This window comes from Myotis nattereri (genome assembly GCF_964212035.1).
Source record: "Myotis nattereri genome assembly, chromosome: 1".
In the NCBI taxonomy this organism is placed as follows: domain Eukaryota; kingdom Metazoa; phylum Chordata; class Mammalia; order Chiroptera; family Vespertilionidae; genus Myotis; species Myotis nattereri.
Window position 1 is genome coordinate 66,384,189 of NC_138075.1, and position 18,740 is coordinate 66,402,928.

Below are 18,740 nucleotides of genomic sequence, written 5' to 3' on the forward strand. Positions count from 1 at the left end.
CCTTTAGTGGCAAAGCCACGTGCAGGTCCCAGCTTGGAGGGCAAAGCCCTCCCAGCACAATTATAGCCAAAGGCTATGGTTGTAAGCTTGACCTTATGGTCCGAACCTGTGATCCCAGGTGGCTGAGTGATATAGGCTTCGGGAGATGCAGCAAGTGCTGCCAAGACAAAGCTTGATAGAGTTCAGGTGCATGTAATTAAGTAGATTCGAAACTCACGAGAACATTGTAAACATGTTGACCATGCTCTTGCATTGCCTCCTGGGATCTGACTATAAAATAAAGACTTGGCTTGCAGGCTGTGTCACTGTCTCTCCATCTGAGAACAGTGTCCCACCTGGTCCCAGCTTTATTCTCTTGTCTGTTTTCTTTAATCCTTCACTGCCCCCCTCAGGTTCACCACTGGCCATGCTGAGCGCGGTTCAATCTTCATTAGAGAAATGACTATTCGAATCTTTTGCCTACTTTAATTGGAGTATTTGTCTTTTTATTGTTGAGTTGTATGAGTTCTTTTTCTATTCTACATAGAAATCCCTGATCCAATGTATGATTTGCAGTTCTTCTCCCTGACTGTGGGTTGTCTTTTTACTTTTTTTTTTTTTTTATTAATTTCAGAGAGGAAGGGAGCGGGAGATAGAGATAGGAACATCAATGATGAGAGAGAATCATCAATAGGCTGCCTCCTGCATACCCCCCACTGGGGATCAAGCCCACAACCTGGGCATGTGCCCTGACTGGGAATCGAACCATGACCTCTTGATTCATAGGTCGATGCTCAACCACTGAGCCACGGTGGCCAGGCTTTTTACTTTGTTGATGATGTCCTTTGAAGCACAGTTTTTTATTTTGATGATGCCCAATTTAATCTTTCTATATATATATATTTTAGAATATATTTTTATTGATTTCAAAGAGGAAGGGAGAGGGAGAGATTGAAACATCAATAAAGAGAGAGAATCATTGATCAGCTGCCTCTTGCATACCCCACACTAGGGATCGAGCCTAAAACCTGGGCATGTGCCATAACTGGGAATCAAACCATGGCCTCCTGGTTCTTAGGTTGATGCTCAACCACTGAGCCACGCCGGCTAGGCTATATTTTCTTTGGTTACTTGTGATTTTATTGTCATATTTAAGAAACCATTACCTAATCCGAGGTCATGAAGATTTACACCTGTTTTTTAGCTTTAGTCTTAGATTTGGGTCTTTGACTCATTTTAAGTTAACTTTTGTAAATGGTGTGAAGTACAGATTCGCCGTCACTCTTTTGCACGTGGATATTAAGTTGAAAAGGCTGTTCTTGCTCCCATTGACTTGTCTTGATACCCTTGTTGGAAATCAATTAGCTGTACATGTGAGGGTTGTTTCTGGACTCTGATTCTATGTCATTGATCTATTTGCCTATCCTTATGCTGATACCACAGTGTCTTGATTACTGTAGCTTTGTAGTAAGTTTTAAAAGCAGGAAGTATAAAAAAAATGAAATCAGGCCGTATACGTCCTCCAACTTTGTTCTTTGTTTTCCAGATTGTATTGGCTATTGAATTTCCATATGAATATTAAGATTAGCTTGTCAAATTGTGCAAAGAAGACAGCTACTACTTTGATGGGAATTGAATTGAATCTGTAGATTAATTTGGGGGGTACTCTCATTTTAACAATTGAAAGTCCTCTGATTCATGAACATGTGATGTCTTTCCATTTATGTAGGTCTTTCATTTCCTTCAACAATATTTGTAGTTTTTCGTGCAAGAGTCTTAAACTTCTTTGATTAAATTCCTACGTATTTTATTTTCTTTGATGCTAGTGTAAACTGAGTTATTTTCTTAATTTCATGTTTGTGTTGTTCATTGCTATTATAAAGAAATACAATTATTGTTTTTATATTGATATTATAGCCTGTAATCTTGCTGAACTTGTTTATTAGCTCTAATAGGTGCTAATTTTACTCCTTAGAATTTTCTACATATAAGAAGTTCATGTCACCTGCAAATAGAGATGGTTTTCCTTCTTTCTTTTTATCTAAATGCCTTTTATTTCTTTTCCTTGTCTCTTCAGTATATTACTACAACCTTCAGTATAATGTCGCATGGAAGTGGCAGACATCCCTGTTTGTGCCTAATTTGGAAGGAGAGCATTCAATCTGCAACCACTAGTGTGACAGTAGCTGTGGTTCTCCTTCGATGCCCTTCGGCAGGTTGAGGAAGATCCCTTCTATTCCTACTTCGTTGAGTGTTTTTATCATGAAAGGAGTTGACTTTTGTCAAATGCTTTTTTGTGTGTCTATTGACATAATTATGTAATTTCCCCATTTTATTCTATTAATGTGATAGATTGGGATAATTGACTTTTTAGGTGGACTCCTGGGGAAAATCCCACTTGGTCATGATTTACATACAGGGTGGGATAAAAGTAGGTTGACAGTTGTGAGTACCCGAAACACAGAGTTTATCTTGTAGTAGAGTATTCTGCTAATCCTCACCTAAGGTTATTGTTTTCATTGATTTTTAGAGAGAGTGAAAGGGAGGGAAGGGGTGGGGGGGGAGAGAGAGAAACATCGATGTGAGAGAGACACATCAATTTGTTGCCTCCTGCCTCCGGGGCTAGGGATTGAACCTCCAACCCAAGTACCTGCCCTTGATCAGGAATCAAACCCATGATCCTTTGGTGCACAGGCTGGTGCTATAACCACTGAGCAACATTAGCCAGGGCTTGTATTATTTATTAATTATTGTATTATTTTCCATACGAACAACTGTAAACCTCTTTTTGCCCAACCGTGTATAATCCTTTTTAGGTGTTGCTGCCACGCTCCCTTATGATCTTCCACACTCAAAAGGACACACACACACACACACACACACACACACACACACACACAAATACGCACATGCACACACACACACAAACTCACAACTATGGCTTCCCTGACCCCGTAGGTGGGTGTCATAGTGACAGACCCTGACTCTGGGATTGTTCTCGTCTGATGACCTCCCCTCAGGGTCCTCTTCCCTCTGCCTGTTATGTACTTGGCTTTATTTTGATTCTGTAACTTCGCCATTTATTCAGGAACACTGATTTTTCGGTGATGATGGTTCATACTGGCTGGAGTAGGAAAAAACACTCCTGTCTTTCTCCTTTACTCACACAGGACACCGCTGACACTTCTGGTCACCGAATGAGTGGGCTTTTCTCCCACACCAAGCAATTCTCTGTGATACCAGTTGGTGTCCTTTAATTCAATTAAATTCTGAGTTAACATCAGATCCCACAAGTGAAGGGATCAGCCTCGTAAGACAGCCTCCACTTCAGATGCCAATTGCAAGCTGCCAGTTGTTATCTGTACTTCTTACTAACTGGCTATAAATTGGGGTTCTATACCTCCTCCTTGGATTCAATAATTTTCTGGAATGGCTCCTCAAACTCAGAAACACTTACTGATGTTTCCCGGGTTATTAAAGGGTATGATATAGGATACAGATGAGCAGCCAGGTGGAGAGGTACATACAGAGAGGTCTCGAGGGTCCCAAGTGCAACTTCTATCCCCGTGGAGTCGGGGTACATCCTCCTTCTGATGTGGATGTGTTAACCAACTTGGAAGCTCCCTGAACCGCATACTATTGGGATGTTTATGGAGGCGTCATCATCACATACACATGACCGATGATTAACTCCAGTTCCAGCTCCTCTCCCCTGTACAGAGAATAGGCAGTGGGGGTGAAAGTTCAAGCTTCTAATGATGGCTTGGTTCTTTCCAGGGATCAGCCCCAGCCAGAAGCCCACCAAGAGTCATCTCATTAGAACCAAAGATATTCCTGTCACCCAAGAAGTTCCACAGAACTTGGTATCAGATGCTTCTATCGCTCAGGAAATTACAAAGGTCTTAGGAGCTCCGTGTCAGGACGTGAGGTCAAAGAGAAATATCAGAACAAATGATCTCCTAGAACCCCCTTTTAAAACACTTATTTATTTTTTAATATATTTTTATTGATTTCAGAGAGGAAGGCGGAGAGGGAGAGAGAGATAGAAACATCAATGATAAGAATCATTTATCGACTGCCTCCTGCACGCCCCCTGCTGGAGATCAAGCCCGCAACCCGGGCAGGCGCAGGCTGATGCTCTATCCACTGAGCCAAATCAGCTAGGGCTCCTAGAACCCCTTTTTACAGGAGTTTTAGGAGCTCCATATCAACAACCAGGAACAGAGGCAAACATATATTTCTTATTATTTTACATGACTATTGTGTTTTATTTTATGGCAGGCATTGCACATTATTTCCCTTAATTCTCATAGCTGCCCACATAGGGTTCAGTAGAATTATTATCCCCATTTTATTGCCAGTGAAACTCAGGCCTGAGAAATAAAAGTGTAAGCCCCCAACTCAGTCTGCTGGGAGCTGGCCTGGCACTGGCTCCTGCTGAACACGATGCCACAGCACACCGGCGTCAGGTGGCAGCGTCCCGATGCAATGTGACAGCAAGACAGAATAAGCCCCTCCGAGCACAGACAAAAGCAAGGTCACTGTGAAACCACCACAATGACCGCATTTCGCCATCTCCTCTTAGCACGAGAGATTGCTGCTTCTTTACCAATTAGAGATGAAAATCATTGAGATGCCCAGTCATAGACTCGCCCTCGCTTCCTGACAGCACCCAATGCAGACCAACACTTGGCTGCCTTGAACTTCCGTAAATCACCTCACACAAGCACAGATCTGACAAGAAGCCCTTCCATCCGCCTGGACCCCTCCCTGTACATCTCTTCCTTTGGCTGCTTTTAATTTGTGTCCATTCACCTTTTAAAAAAAAAGTTGTAATTGTAAGTATAGAGCTTTATGAGTTCTGTGAGTTGTTCTAGAAAATTACCTAACTGAAGGGTGGTTCTGGGGATCCCCTGAATTTGCAACCAGCTGGTCTGAAGTGACTTGCAGCTGATGTCTGGAGTCGGGGGCAGACTGCACAGTTTGGTAAGTTTCCTGGCAAGTGGGGGCAGAAGTCCTGGGCAGACCTGGCTGTCCGTGCCCTCAACCTTGCAGTTTAATGGACTCAGGGTACCTATGCTCTGAAGAATGAGAGGGGGCACAAGCAGAAAAAAAGACTCATTCAACTTGGGAAACTGTCAATAAAGCCAGAGAGAACTCCAAGGAGTTCTGTACAGCCCCCAAGTGGGCTGGGCTGAGGCCTTAGGCCATACCTGGTGTATGAACGTGCGTGTGAGTGTGTTTGTCTGTCTCGCCCCCACCCCCTGACTAGCTTCTGTTACCCCAGGTCCCCTGACTACCTGAGGGCTAGGTGGTCCTGTCAGCCCCACCCTGATCTGGCAGCTGTCAGGCCCCACCCATGGCCTCTGTGGGTTGCATAAGGCTCTTCCTGCAGCCTGTGGGCCCCACCTGGGCCAGGCCCTGAGCTGGTGGTGGAGGCAGGAAGGCCCTACAGGCTGTTTCATCACCAGAGCTGGCACTCTGCTCTCTGCCCGACGCAGGTGGTGGCAGATCAGGAATGGTGAGCAAAGGGTGACCTCAGACATTTCTTTTTTCTGATCAAGTTGTATTTAACTCAACAATGCAAGGATAGTTTTATACTGTGAAACTTCTGCATCTTATTGAACAGAATATAGACCAAATAGGAATATAAAAGTAATTCCTTGATAAAATTCGACATAAAGACAGGATATAAAAGGCTTTTTAAGAACTAGCAATAAAAGGACATTTACTTGACCTGATGTATAGTATCTATGATGGTTAATTTTATGTGTCAACTTAGGTGGGCCACAATGCCCAGATATTTGGTTAAACAGTATTCTGGTTGTTTCTGTGAAGGTTTTTCTTTGTTACGAGATTAATATTTAAATTGGTGGACTTTGATAACTGGTTCGAGTATAGATTGTGTTCTGGGTTGTAGCACTTGCCAATAGTTTGAAAAACTGGCAATTAACTTCTAGGAGTCTTGGTCACAGTGCCGGTGACTGCCATCAGGGGGATGTGTTGTCCCATGGCCATTGCCAGGACGAAGAAAGGTATGCTGTGTGGGCCCCAGAATGCACAGAGCATACTCATCACTCGGTATACCTTTCCACAATATATACTTTAAAACTCATGTAGCAACCTTAAGTTTTAATTTTTTAAAAAAATATTTTTTATTGTTAGTATTACAAATATCTGCCATTTCCTTCCTCCTTCCCTGCTCCTCCCACCTCCTACCCCCCCCCCCCAACCAGGTCAATGCTGGTTAATAATTAAATGTTAACTATTAACCACCATCCTATCTAATAAAAGAGAAACATGGTAATTAGTACGACCGCTACCCTTCCCATTGGCTAATCAGGGCAATATGCAAATTAACTGCCAGGCAAGATGGTGGCCAGCAGCCAGGCAGCTTAAAGTGAACATGAGGCTTGCTTGCTTCAGTGACGGAGGACTCCAACGTTCCCTGCCTGCCACTACAGGCCTCTAAGCAACTATGTTACAAATATAGAAGCTAAACAACCCCAGAAACCTGCTTTAGTCCCTCAGGCTTCAGCCAGCAGGATCGCAACATTGTTTCAAATACAGAAGGTAAACAAAGGCCAGAAACCTGCTTTTAGCAGCGGAGGCCTAAGAGCTGGAGTCAAGCCTCAAAGCTAAAGCTGGCCCAGAATAAAAAAAAAAGAAAAAAAGGAGCGGTTAGGAGCGTCAGTCACTCGCCAACCTGAAAACAACCATAAGCCCCTCACCCAGACTGGCCAGGCACCCCAGTGGGGACTCCCACCCTGAAGGGTGTGTGACCAGCTGCAAACAGCCATCATCCCTTCACCCAGGCTGGCCAGGCACCTCAGTGGGGACCCCCACCCTGATCCAGGACACCCTTCAGGGCAAACCAGCCGGCCCCCACCCATGCACCAGGCCTCTATCCTATATAGTAAAAAGGTAATATGCCTCCCAGCACCAGGATCAGCAAAGCCGAGTGGCCTCCCGGCACTGGGATCAGTGTGACAGGGGGCAGCGCCCAAACACCCTGATCGCCCTGTGGCTCTGTGTGTGACAGGAGGCAGGGCCACAACCTCCCTATCCGCCCTGCTCTGTTCGTGACAGGGGAAGGCGCCCCAACCCCCTGATCAGCCCTGCTCTGTGCCTGATAGGGGGAGCTCCCCAACCCCATGATCGCCCTGCGGCTCTGTGTGTGACAGGGGGCAGCACCCCAACCCCCTGATCGGCCCTGCCCTGTGGGTGATAGAGGGTGGCGCCCCAACCCCCTGATCGGCCCTGCCCTGTGGGTGATAGAGGGCGGCGCCCCAACCCCCTGATCCACCCTGCCCTGAGTGTGACAGGGGGCGGTGCCCCAACTCCCCTATCGGCCCTACTCTGTGAGTGACAGGGGGGAGCTCCTCAACCCCCTGATCGGCCCTGCTCCATGCATGACAGGGGTGAGCTCCCCAACCCCCTGATTGACCCTGCTCTGTGTGTGACAGGGTACGGAGCCCCAACCCCCCTGATGGGCCCTGCTCTGTGCGTGATAGGGGGTGGCGCCGCAACCTCCCCATCGACCCTGCCTTGAGTGTGATAGGGGGCAGTTCCTCAACCCCCCAATCGGCCCTACCCTGAGCATGGCTGAGGGTGGCATCGCAACCTCCCAATCTGCCCTGCTCTGTGCATGACAGGGGAAGGCGCCCCAACTCCCCTGCTCTGAGCCCGACCAGGGGCTGCACCTAGGGATTGGGCCTGCCCTCTGCCACCCGGGAGCAGGCCTAAGCCCGCAGGACGTTATCTCCCGAGGGATCCCAGACTGCGAGAGGGCACAGGCCTGGCTGAGCGACCCCCCCTCCCCCCCCGAGTGCACAAATTTTTGTGCACCAGGCCTCTAGTCTATATATATAAAAGGCTAAGTGTCCGTCTGTCTGACAGTTAGCTATGACATGCACTAATCACCAGGGGGCAGACGCTCAATGCAGGAGCTGCCATGACATGACATGCACTGGCTATCCTATCTAATAAAAGACAAAAAGGGTAATTAACCATACCTCTGCTACGCTTCCCATTGGCTAATCAGTGAGATATGCAAATTAACTGCCAACAAAGATGGCGGCCGGCAGCCACGCAGCTGAAGTGAGCAGGAGGTTTGCTTGCTCCAGTGATGGAGGAAGCCAAGGTTCTCCGCCTGCTGCAGCCCAGCTCTGAGCTCCAAAAGCAACAGCTCCAAAAGCAACAAAGTTTCAATTATAGAAGCTAAACAAACCCCAGATACCTGCTTTCAGCCAGCCGTGGCCTCAGAGCTGGGAGCGCCAGTGACAGCAACAGAGTTTCAATTATAGAAGGTAAATAAATCCCAGAATAAAAAAAAAGAAAAAAAGGAGAGCCTGGGAGCTTCAGTTGCCGGCCAGCCTGAAAACGGCCCTCAGCCCCTCACCCAGACTGGCCAGGCACTCCAGTGGGGACCCCCAACCTGAAGGGGGTGTGGCCAGCCTGAAAACAGCCATCAGCCCCTCATCCAGGCTGGCCAGGCACCCCAGTGGGGACCTGCACCCTAAGGGGTTGTGACCAGCTGCAAACAGCCATCAGCCCCTCACCCAGGCTGGCCAGGCACCCAAGCGGGACCCCCACCCTGATCTGGGACACCCTTCAGGGCAAACCAGCCAGCTCACACCCGTGCACCAGGCCTCTATCCTATATAGTAAAAGGGTAATATGCAAACTGACCCTAACAGCAGAAGGACTGGGAATGACTGGTCACTATGACACACACTGACCACCAGGGGGCAGATGCTCAATGCAGGAGCTGCCCTCTAGTGGTCAGTGCACTCCCACATGGGGGAACTCTGCTCAGCCACAAGCCAGGCTGATGGCTGCCAGTACAGCGGTGGTGGTGGGAGCCTCTCCTGCCTCCTCAGCAGCGCTAAGGATGTCTGACTGCAGCTTAGGCCTGCTCCCCACTGGCAAGTGGACATCCCCCGAGGGCTGCAGGGTTGCCAGAGGGATGTCTGATTGCCAGCTTAGGCCCAATCCCCCGGGGAGCGGGCCTAAGCCAGCAGGAGGTCATCCCCTGAGGGGTCTCAGACTGCGAGAGGGCACAGGCCGGGCTGAGGGATGCCCCCCCCCCCGCCCGAGTGCACAAATTTTTGTGCACCAGGCCTCTCTATATATAAAAGCCCAGTGACCTGAATGACCGGTGGCTATGACATGCATTGTGGCAGCCAACCGGCCTGATTGGGCCCCAATCGCCACCTCCCCCCAACAGCCTGCATACCCTCCCCCCCACCTGGTCTGGCCCAAGGGGCCCCCATAAGGGCAGGCCAGCCGGACCCCACCTGTGCACAAATTCGTGCACTGGGCCTCTAGTTATGTATATTCAAAGAAGAACATAACTGAAAGCAAAATTCAAAGACAAATGCCTGGGTAAAGACTCTCACTGAATTAGTATCACAATCCAATAGTACTTGGAACTTCCCTCTTTCTGGCTAGGATGCCCATCAGCAACAAAATGCATAAATAAGCCTTGGTGTATTCATGCAATGGAATGCTATGCAGCTATGAAAATGAACACAGTGTCTACACACAAAACAATATGGATGGATTTCATAAAGTAATGTTGAGTGTATGAAGCCTGACATAAAAAAACAATGCTGAGTGACTGCATTCATGCAAAGTGCCAAGGTTGATCAGACAAATTATGCTACAAAGATCAGGATGTGTTTGCCTTTGGGGTCAGGAGAGTAGTGGTTGGAAGGACGCATAAGGAGGGTTCCCAGGATTCTGGTCATAACGTTCTGTCTCTTGATCAGGGTGCTGGTCTGTAGGTGTGTTCAGTAGTGAAAATTCCTTGACCTGCACACAGTGATTCCTGCACTTTTCTGTAAGTACATTAGGCTTCAATGAAGAGTTTATTTTTAAAAAGGGGGACCTGGCCGGTTGCTCAGTGGTCAGTGTTGGCCTGCAGACTAAGGGTTTTGGTTTCAATTCCTGGTCCAGGGCAGGAGCCTCAGTTGCAGGTTTCCCAGTGTGGGGCATGTGCAGGAGGCAACCAATCTATGTGTCTCTCTCATGCTGATGTTTCTCTGCCCCAACCCCCACTCCCTTCCTCTCTCTCTAGAAATCAATGGAAAAAATATCCTCTGGTGAGGATTTAAAAAAAATGCTGGGTGCCAGCATCTGCATAGTGGACTGCAGTAGCCCTCCATTCGTGCCCGCCTTCCCATGCTCTTTTGTCAACAATCCCTGCCCAGTGGCCTCAGGTGAGAGGGTGTGACCAGGGCTAGTCTTTTACAACTGTCACCTCTTTGACCCAGGGGACAGTGAACTCAAGCTAACTGAGCAGAGCCCTTCCCTGGGGTAAAGGTGCCTGGTAAAAAGTAAAACTTGCCTCCCACCCCCCACAATGTGGAGCTTGCTAAGCCTGGGCTGCCAATGGCTATGTCCCTGAAGGCGAAGGGAACAGTCTGCCTTAGGAGAGCATGAGATCAGGGCTACGAGACGCTGAGGAACAGGAGATGAGAGCAAGAGGAAAGAGTCTTCCTGCTTCAAATCCAGGCTCTCGCAGGACCTTCACTTCTCAATTTGGTGATGTAACCCAGCGTCCTTTTAAGCTCGATGAGGCAACAAATGGCTGTTTCTGCAAGAGCCCTGACTAACCAATCCACTGAGCAGCTGGGCGGGTGGCAGGGCCACTCCCTGAAGGAGGCAGCAGGAAGAGGAGGGGCATTCTCCTCTGAGAAAGTGTGTGCATCCTGAGTCCCTCTCATCCGGGCCAGGAAGCTGCCCACCTGTTTTACATGATCTTCCTCTTCATCAGGGGTGATGGTTTGCCCTCAAGGTAACAGCTTATAATTATTCTCCCAGCTGGGGATTCACATTGAGATGACGTTCTTTTAGTTATCAATCTAATTGACTTCAAACCTCCAACCAGTTGACTTAGAAATGTCATTCCACCTTGTATTTCTCCTGTCAATGAAAACCACACACCACACCCCCATCCCACCCCACCCCCGGGGTCCAAAGAGGGTGGGTCCAGGCCATGAAACTCCTGAGGGGAGGAAACTGAACAACCTCCTTTCAGCCACGAGTCTCAGCAGACTTTTTGGCTGTTTTTGTCCTAGTTGCCACAGGGTGTCACTGTTGAGGCACATGCAATGTTAGCTCCCAGTCCCAGCAGCACTGATGATGAAAACCCAAGAAATCAGAAACACCCATCAGAAAGGACATATGCATCCCGATGTTCATAGCAGCACAGTTTACCATAGCTAAGATTTGGAAACAGCCTAAATGCCCATCAGCAGATGAATGGATTAAAAAACTGTGGTACATCTACACAATGGAATACTACGCTGCTGTAAAAACGAAGGAATTCTTACCATTTGCAACAGCATGGATGGAACTGGAGAGCATTATGCTAAGTGAAATAAGCCAGTCAGAGAAGGATAAGTATCACATGATCTCACTCATTTGTGGAATATAATGAACAACATAAACTGATGAACAAAAATAGATCCAGAGACAGAGATGCATCGAACAGACTGTCAAACCTCAGAGGGAAGGCAGGGGAGGGGGAGTAAGAGATCAACCAAAGAATTTATATGCATATAATCATAACCAATGGACACAAACAATAGGGTGGTGAAGGCCTGGCTGGGGGGTGGGGGCAGGCTGGAAGAGGACAATCAAGGAAAAGGGGGACATATGTGATACTTTCAACAATAAAGAATTAAAAAAAGGTATACGGAAGCTCCTGCCACTCTGGGATGGTCCTCATTGCTGATCGGGGCCCTGCCAGCATCTGCTGCCTGGTTTGCCTGTGGCCCCATCTCAGGGAGGAAGCTGAGAGGGCTTTGCAGAGCATTCACCGGAGTAGCCACTTCCCTGGAGTCGTTTTCCCAGCTTAGCCCACCCTGGGCCCCTCAGCTCCTGATGTTTGCACCAGCCCACAGCCACTTTCCTGGGTCCCGGCGCCAGGGTCCAAATGGGTTTTTACTTTGCAGCTTTGGCCACAGGCTGACCCTGAGCTACTCTTCTCTCCCTATTTCTGCATCCTGGCCCTGGAATGAGGACATTTTTAACTCAAGTCAAATCCTGTCATTTCCTGCTCTGTGATGAACTCCCAGGTGCATGGGAGGGGGCAGGTGTGGGGAAGTGATGCCAAGTGCGCCACCTTTAAAGCTGGTTCTTAAAAGAAAGTTAGGAAAATGGTCACCCTTCCCTTCATGGGATAAGGGGGGAAAGGCTATACTATAATTTTTAAAATTAAATTTATTGGGGCTTTATATATATATATATTTTTAATTATTGAAATATTGAGATAATTTTGGAAGTTGCAATAGATCTATAATATTCATATACATCCATTCTGGTAGCAGGGTGGGTTATTGAAGCCACACTTTCTGTAGTGGGGGATTGCACAGAAAGGGTTAACGCTGGTTACAAACAACTATCTGCCAGGCGTGAATCCTCACACCCGTGGGAGGCTGGCATCTTCTTTATTACCCCTGATTTACAAATGAAGAAACCAGCGCTCAGGACGCTCAGAAAGCTTGAGTAACTTGCCCGCAGTGTGCTCTGCAGCCTGGGAACACGCCCGCCCCGGGAGCCCACACCGACTCCCGAGGGGCTTTGCTCCAACCAGGCTGGGGCCAGGGACGGCTGGAGGAGCACGAACCTTACCTTGCTTTCCTGATGTCACCCAAGCCTTTTTCCATGGACCTGTAAGGAGATATTCTAATTGATTATTACCTCCCTGTATCCACGGCTGAAGATAAACCAGCTCCTTTGGATAAAGCCCCACCCGCCTTTTTTGAGCAAAATGGAGTGGGCTTTTGTTGCTTGAAAATCGCTTCATCTTCCTTCTTTAAGAAAAAATGTTTAGGCACTTTTTCCCGAGAGTGAGGCACAAGCCTGACGTAAGAAGCAGGCATGGACCGGGGCTGAGTCCTTCCAGATGCGGGGCTTGGAGAAGAGGGAACGGTCACCATGGTCACCAAGGATGTCTTGCCCCTCATCTCCTCGAGGGATTTACTAGGTTCTCTGCCTGGGGTCATGTAAATTAGATGGACAGAAAAGACAGATTAAGAAGAAACAAACAGACCGTCATGAACCTGTGTATCCAGCATGTAACCAGGGGAGCACTTGGAGATGAGTACCTCCGAGGTAGTTGTTAGAACCTGGGTTTACATAGCATCTTAGCAAAGGGACAGTACATTTCTAGACAAGTGATGAGACCAAGGAAAAGCCCGTGGAGTCTCTAGGGCAGCAAAGTGTAGGAAGGGGCACACCCGGGGGAACTAGCGGGAGATACGGGCTAGTTACCGAGCGCGGTACGTGGGGTCCTCTGGTGCCTCGCTGGGCTGATGAGGGTCTGGACCAGCCGTGGGCAAACTACAACCTGCGGGCCGGATCTGGCCCGTTCGACTGTTCTATCCGGCCCGCGGAGCCGAAAGAGCGGAGGGTTCTCTTGCTCTCCCCTCCGCTCCTTCACCAGCAGCAGTGTTAACATGGCAACGTTGGGAAATACGGCCGCAGCTCCTTCTTCTGAGTCCAGTTTAAGAACCCATTGTGGCCCTCGAGTCAAAAAGTTTGCCCACCCCTGGTCTGGACTGTCTCCGGGGATTACCTTCTGTCCTTCCTGGTGGCGAGGGGAGGAGGGACACCTTTGTAAATATATGCCATGCTTTTAAGCAAGCAGGGGGAGGTCATTTTCTCGTAGCTGCTTCTTCCCGATTGCCTTCAGCTTGAAAGAATTTTTAGTCCACTGGTTCTCAACCTTGGCTGCACATTAGAATCACCTGGGAATCTTTTTAAAATCCTGATTTCTGGGTCTCATCCTCCGGATATTCTGTTTCTTTGTTACTAATGCTGTGGCCCCACCCCATAACAAAGAAACAGAATTTCCGGAGGATGAGGCCCAGAAATCAGGATTTTAATAAGATTCCCAGGGGATTCTAATGTGCAGCCACGGTTGAGAACCACTGCCTTAGGCCAATGTGGAATAAGCGGGAGGGGGTTCCTGCTGCCCCTCAGCACAAACAGGAAAAAGACACTTTACACACACCTTCCACCCAAACACACGCCTCCCGTCAGGCAGACTGCAGGGTCTGGCTGTTTCGGCCAGAGATCGGCACCACTGGAACATCACAGCCTCAGGAAAGAGCGTCCTGAAGTGGGGGAGATAGGGTGTCCCCAAGGGAGGATGCTGGGTCACTCAGGTGACACGTGGGAAGACCGAAAGTGTGCAAACCCTTACACAGAGAGAGTTTGTTTTTAGTTTTGTATTTTTGTCTTTAACATCAAACTGTGATGCCTCAAATGACAAAACTAAAACAATTTAGTAACAAGTTTGATGTCTTTTATTCAAGGAAAAACAGTCCCTGGGGTTCTTGATAGACAAATTAACTTTGTCAGACACACACACTCCTTCAGCAGCCAGACACGGCACCAATTAAACCAAAGAAAGGGTTGAAATGAGAGGCAGCGTAAGTTATTCAGGTCTCTCCTGGCCATGGGCCCACCATCAGCCCCGAGCACCGGGCCAGGCATTTCTTTTCGGAGCTCAAAGGGGAGATCTGGGAGTGTCAGCCAAGAGTGGGCCCGTGGCTTCACCTTCCCAGGAAAGTGCATCTCCCTCAGAGCCCTGGCGCCTGGGCCACTCCCCTCCCTCCCCCTGCGCACCCACCCCCCCCCCCCCCCAGTCCTCCCTCCCTCACTCCTCCCCACTGACATATTGAGTTTCACAACTTTAAAAATAGCTTCTGAGCAGTAAGAAGTTATCTCTGGGCCTGGATCTCAGCCAGGAAATACAGGCCTCCCCTGACCAAGCGCTGCCCTATGTGAGCGTAATTCTCGCTCTCTGCTTACTTTTCATGCAGCACAAGTTTTCTCCACCAGCATAAGCTCAGGTTGTTTGAAGCAGTCACAGAGCTGTGACTTCTTTAGCTGATCCTGACTCCCTTCACCTACTGAATAATTCATCAGGACATTTACCTCAGCAGGAATCCGATTGCATTGCTTTCTTCGCTCTTTTGCAAAACTCCCTTGAAATTTCCTGGGGATGTTTGGACACCTCTCTGGTAAGAACCACCCCAGCTCCACACAGCCTTTTCCAGAGCCCCAGAGAGGCGGCCATGGCTGGGTTGACTCTCCAGGCCCCGAAAAGCCATCCTGGCCTGAGGGCTGGTGTGTGTGCCTCACAGAGCCTACAAGGGGACGAAGAAGACAGCAGTTCAGCAAGAAACATCAGTGCGTCTGAGCATGCACGGGACCTGGAAACTCCTGGTCTCCCCCCTCTCCTTCCCAGGGCCCCCTGGGACTCTCAGGTATGTCTGCGTTCCTGGGCAGAGGGTTCCTGGCACCTGATGTTTTACCCCCATTTTCCCGACTCTGAATAACTCTACCTGCACCCCCACACTCATCACCTACCTGTCTTTACCGCCTCTGTGCCCCAAAGAACTGTTAACTAAATCAATGAGTGCATTCTGTGCATCTGACACTCAGCTAGGAAGGGATTAGTAACTGAGACTCGAGGGATTAAGGTCACACAGCTCGTTGACGGGAGATCTGAGATTGAAGATATTTCTGATAATAGGATACTCAGGAGAGTGGACGAGATCCTGCATGCGGAAGACCTAGCAGAGTGCCGGAGACATAATAGATGCTCAAATTGTGCAATCTAGCATAGAGGCAGGGCAGGGACAGGAATGTCATCATGTGCAACGCAGAGGGAGTTGGAGGAAGTGACTGATTTGGCCTTCCTCGTGGCCTCCACCTATTGGTCAGTGAAGAGAAAACCTCAGAGAAGTTCAATCTGATCTGGTAAATGTAGTGAACAGTGTCTTTAGGTAATTGTCACTGGATCCACATCTGCCTCCCCGAGCTCTCCTCTGGGCGGCATGCGAGCTTCCTGCAGGTTCCCAGCCATGGAGAAGGGGGCAGTGTGCTGTGCTCCTCCAGTTGCCATGGTCTTGGTGATCGTGCCAGGCTGAGCTCGGCAGGGCCCTAACCTCCCTTCTCACAAGGAGCACATGGTCCCTTGGCCTGCTATCGAGCCTCTGCTTCTGCCTCTGCCCCTGCCTCGTCCTCTGTCTGGACTTTGGCTTGGTGGAACCTTACTGGGCCTTGACCATGGGCTCAACTTGCCTGGCTCCAGTAGGTCCCACTTCATAGTTGTGGCTGTCAACCTGGTGTTTACCACACAAGATGGCTGAGGGCTGCTGGAGGTTGACCAGTCGTCCGAGGACACCACCCACCCCTGGACCAGACAGATTGCCCCATGGAAGCGCCAGTGACTCCTCTGCCCGTGACTCCTCTCAGAGCCACAAGTGAAGAGTGATCAAGAGTCCTGCCCCAGTGCTCACACCTTCCCACCCTTCCTGCAACCCTCCTGCCCCCAACGAGCAGGCTTTCCTCTCCTTCCTCTTCCTGATTCCACCTCCTGTGCAGACCTCTGTGGTCCAGTAGGCCAGGCCTGTTCCCGATACACTGCAGGGGGGCTGTGTGCCCGGTGCTGGTCCTGCTAGAGAGGTCAGAAGCCTCCTGACTCGCACGTAGAAGTGGAGGCTGAAAGTTAGCAGAGCCCCTAAGACTCAGTGGCTCAATATTTGTACGAGTGGTTAAAAGCACGGGTTGCGGAATTAGACCAGGGTTCCATATCTTTCCCTTTTGCCAGCCCTGTGACCTCAGACCAGTTCCTTCGCCTCTTCAGACTTCAATTTCTTCACTCACGGGACAAAAGATTGTGAGATGAGGAGTCAATAACATGCTTAGCAGAGAGCCCGGAGCACACGAAGTTGGAACAATGTTGGCCCTTGTTGCTGTTGCTATTATGACTTTATGATCGTTTCTTCCCATCTGCCCCCGTCACCCCCACGCCTGGCGTGGTGAGGAGTGCAGCTGTGCCCATGGCTCCTGTCTTGTTCCAGTTGCTTGAGGGAAGAGCAGAAAGGCCACAGGGCCGCACTGAGACATTGTATTTAATCTTTACATTTTCATTTGTATATATGTAAACCTAACTTTAAAAAATTTGGGGAAGCATAAAGGAAAAATCCACCATAATCCCATTAATGCAACACAGTAACAATTCTCTTTCAGCTTTTTTCTCCTTATATAATGTCGATGTAGTTGTGTTTATCATATTTATACCAGATCTATGCCCGGGTTTTTTCTTAACTTAAAATTATAGTCACGGCCGAAACCGGTTTGGCTCAGTGGATAGAGCGTCGGCCTGCGGACTGAGGGGTCCCAGGTTCGATTCCGGTCAAGGGCATGTACCTGGGTTGCGGGCACGTCACCAGTGGGGGATGTGCAGGAGGCAGCTGATTGATGTTTCTCTCTCATCGATGTTTCTGACTCTCTATCTCTCTCCCTTCCTCTCTGTGGAAAATCAATAAAATATATTTAAAAAAAAATTATAGTCACGAATGATTTCTAGATTGATACTTCAACTTCATAATTGTCACCTTAATGGCTGAATAATATTCTATTGTGCGCCTGTACTATAATTTATTAAGATTTATGGTGAAATGTCAGAGTTTTTTAAATTATTATTATTGACTTCAGAGAGAGAGGGAGGGAGAGAAGGAGGGGGAAGGAGAGAGAGAGAGAGAGAGAGAGAAATATTGATATGTTGTTCCACTTATTTATGCATTCATTGGTTGCTTCTTGTTTTTGCCCTGACTGGGAATCAAACCCACAACCTTGGCGTATCTGGACAACACTCTAGCCAAATGAGCTACCCAGTTAGGGTAGTTATAGTTGCTTTATTTTTACAAATGTCTGTGGAATTTCTCAGATACTGGTTAAATGGTCACTCCCTAAGACCTTTATGAAATATCTGAACAAGCTAAGAAGAATCACTATATAGTGATAGGGAGTGTATGTATAGAGCAGGGTTTTGATTGGAAAGGATGTGTGTGTAAATCGTGATAGAAGAGACCTTGATTACTTACATGGAAAATTTGGAGGGAACCACAAGGACCTGCCAATCTTCAAATAGCTCCTCATCTGTCCCCTACTTTGGTCCTTCAGAGGTTACCCAATAGATCACACCTTTATCTTTCAAGGGCCCTATTAGAGTCTGGCATTACTAGACAGCATTTTGTCACCCAACAACACTTCAGCAAAAATGAGTTTCTCAGATTAGCTGTGAATCACGCTCAGAGTTACCATTTCCTGCACCATATTCTTAGGTAACTCTTCCTGTGGCTTGTCACATAGCTTCCATTTCAAGAAGACCAGGAATCACATCCAAAGCATGTATTTATTCATTGAACAAATATTTATTGAGCTCCCGCTGTACACCTAGTGTTGTTGCAGGAGTGGGAGATAGAGCACAGAGCAGGTCAGACAAGATCCATCTCTCTGGAAATTTACATTTTACTGGAGGAGACCTTCAACAAATAAATATATGAGACATTCAACAAATAAATACATGGTTATTTCTGTGTCAAAGATATAAAAACAAAATTTGTGATAAAGAGTGACTGGCAACAGGGAGGAGACGTCAGGCAGGATGGCACAAGGTTGGTCTGTTCTAGAAAAAGAGAAAAAAACAGCGTGACTAGGTAGCAAGAGCGGGGAAGAGAGGAAGAAGTCAGGGGTAGAACATGAGGTCAGACCTTACCCTGGCAGGTCCTGCAGGAGGCAGCTCCGGTGTTGCTCTGAATGGATTGCCTGGGGGGCGAGAGCATAACCGGGAGAGGGGTGAGGCTTCTGCTGTACTCTGGCAGTAAATGGCAGAGGCTTGGTGAGGGTGGTAGTAATGGACAGATTCTGGAGTTTTCTGGAGGTAGCATT